This window comes from Capra hircus, chromosome 8 (genome assembly GCF_001704415.2).
Source record: "Capra hircus breed San Clemente chromosome 8, ASM170441v1, whole genome shotgun sequence".
Classification (NCBI taxonomy): Eukaryota; Metazoa; Chordata; class Mammalia; order Artiodactyla; family Bovidae; genus Capra; species Capra hircus.
In genome coordinates this window covers 20065132-20068348 of record NC_030815.1, presented here as the reverse complement: position 1 = coordinate 20068348, position 3217 = coordinate 20065132, and the positions used below count along the sequence as shown (strand labels likewise).

General features: G+C 40.4%; 1 pseudogene; it reads left to right on the top strand.

Moving 5' to 3' along the window:
• On the top strand, positions 1767-2542 carry LOC102175958 (annotated as a pseudogene).

Genomic DNA, 3217 nt, shown 5'->3' with positions numbered 1-3217 from the left:
ATGCTGTTAAAATGCTGGACTCACTATGTCAGCAAATTTGGAAAACTCAGCAGTGGCCACAGGACTGGAGAAGGTAATTTTTTATTCCAATCTCCAAAAAAGGCAATGACAAAGAATGTTCAAACTACTGTACGATTGTGTTCATTTCACATGCTATTAAGGTATGCTCAAAATCCTTCAAGCTAGGCTTCAGCAGTAGCTGAAATGAGAACTTCCAGACGTACAAGCTGTGCTTAGAAAAGGCAGAGAAACCAGAGATCAAATGGCCCACATTCGTTGGATTATAGAGAAAGGAAGGGAATTCCAGAAAAACATCTACTTCTGCTTCATTGATCACACCAAAGCCTTTGTGTGGATCACAACAGACTATGGAAAACTCTTAAAGAAATGGAAGTACCAGCCTACCTTACCTGCCTCCTGAGAAACAAGTATGCAGGTCAAGAAGCAACAATTAGAACTGGACATGGTTCACAATTGGAAAAGGAGTACAACAAGACTGTATATTGTTACCCTTGTTTATTTAACTTCTATGCAGAGTACATCATGTGAAATGCTGAGCTGGATGAATTATAAGCTGGAATGAAGATTGCTAGGAGAAATATCAACAACCTCAGATATTCAGATGATACCACTCTAATGGCAGAAAATAAAGAACTAAACAACCTCTTGATAAGAGTGAAGGAGAAGAGTGAAAAAGCTGGCTTAAAACTCATCATTCTAAAAACTAAGATCATGGCATCTGGTCTCGTCACTTAATGGTAAATAGAATGGGAAAATGTGGATGCAGTGACAGATTTTGTGTTTTAGGTTCCAAAATCACTGTGGACAGTGAGTGCAGCCATGAAATTAAAAGACACCTGCTCCTTGGAAGGAAAGTTATGACAAACATAGACAGTGTATTAAAAAGCAGAGACATCATTTTGCTGACAAAGGTTTGCATAGTCAAAAGTATGATTTTTCCATTAGTCATGTATGGATATGAGAGTTGAACCATAAAAACTGAGCACTGAAGAATTTCTGCTTTCAAACTGTGGTCCTGTAGAAGGCTCTTGAGAGTCCCTTGGACAGCAAAGAGATCAAACCAGTCAATCCTGAAAGAAATCAATACTGAACATTCACTGGAAGGACTGATGCTGAAGCTGAAGCTCTAATACTTTGGGTACCTGTTGTGAAGAGACAACTCATTGGGAAAGACTCTAATGCTGGACAAAATTGAAGGCAAAAGGAGAAGAGGGTGGCAGAGGATGAGATGTTTAGCTATTATCACCAACCCAGTGAACATAAATTTGAGCAAACTCTGGGAGACTGTGAAGGACAGAAGAGCCTGGTATGTATATTCCATGGTGTCCAAAAGAGTGGGACACAACCTAGTGATTGAACAACAACAACAGCAATATTGCATTTAGCTTTTTCCATTTTGTTTCTAATTTCCAATGTGCATATAATGGGCTATCATACTTTTGCAGTATAATAAATTATGAAAATAGTAGGTGACGACACCAGTTATTTTACTGATTAGGAAGGTGGATTCCATTTGAGGTGAAATGTCCAAGAAAAATTAGTGAGTAGCAGAACCAGGACTAACACCAGGGATGAACTCATACTGGTGGCAAGCAGATAAGCATTGATGATACACCTAAATTCTTAACATGGGCCCACCATCTTCTAACTGCATTAGTAAAGTCTTTTCATTTCTTGGAGCCTCAATTTCCTCATTTATAAAATGGGGATAACTGGTTGGATTGTAATTTCCATGGGCTTTACACATGCTAGCATATAGCACAACAAAACAGAGGAGGCCTGAAGTGGCAGCTTTCCTCTCCTGGTTGCTCATCAGCATCTGTTCTGTCAGTGATGCAAACATGCAGAAGCTGATTAAGTACATGATGACTTTTATTGACAAAGTCAAGGAGGAAGCAGAATAGACAGGAAAGCAAAAGAGGAGTTCAACATTGAGAAATATCAGCTTGTGCAAGCGTAAAGAATGAAGATTATGGAATATTATGAGAAGAAAGAAAAGCAGATTGAGCAGAATAAGAAAATTCAGATGTCCAGTCTGATGAGTCAAGTGAGGCTCAAAATCGTCAGACTGAAAGATGAATGATCTTGTCACAGATCTAAAGACAGAGACTCAGCAGAATGGTAAAAGATAGAGCCAGGTGCCAACTGCTGCTGAATGGCCTGATCCTCCTTGGCCTGTACCAGTTGTTGGAGCCCTGAATGGTCATTTTTGAAAAAACAAAACAAAACAAAAAACCCCCCAAGATTTCCCACTGGTGAAGGCAGCAGTGCAAAAGCAATGTCTGTGTACAAAATCACCACCAAAAGAGATGTTAATGTCTAAAATGATCCGAAGGCCTACCTGCCTGAGGAAATAGCTGGCAGGGTTGCAATCTATAGTTGGGATTGCAAAATCAATGTTTCCAATATCCTCAAAAGCTGGCTGGACCTCATTGTCTAGCAGATGATGCCAGAAGTATAGGGAACCTTGTTTGGTGCAAATGCCAACAGGAAGTGTTTGGACTATGCCTACAGGAGGTAGTGTCCATCTACTGCTGTGACATGGATGCTTCTGACATTTGAAGAAACAAGATGACCTCTGTAATTTCCTCTTTGCTGTTCTCATATCTGTATTTATCAGTGGATAGAAGGAAATGTCAACCCACTCCAACATTCTTTCCTGGAGAATTCCATGGATAGAGGACCCTGGCAGGCTACAGTTCATGGGTTGCAAAAGAGGAGACACAACTGAGTGACTGAACAACAACAACCCTTCTGTAGGTAACACCCCTGGCTGATTGGTAACAATGGGAGAATTTCACTTAATATGGTTAGGAAACCTTCCTCTAGCATATCTGAGATTTCAGCTTCCTGCTGGCTCTGCAGTAAGAAGGCAAGGGGTCAGATGGTGGGTGCATGAATGTCTCTGAGTCTCCTGTTCTCTGGTCCAGTGTCTAGCCTAGAAGGCCAGTATATACTGGGCTCTGGAGTCAGGTATTTGCTCTTTGGGCTTCAGTTGCATGTGAGGCCATATTCCTTCTAGCAATAGCTGCTTCGCTGTTACCTGTTTTGGCCTATAAATGTTTGTTTGTCATGTGATTTAAGATCTATGCCATGAATACGCTTTATTTATTAAAACAAAATGCATACCTGGAAAAAAGTAAGTAGCTGTCACATAATGGGTAACCAAGAAGTGCCATTTCCCTTCTTTCCAATT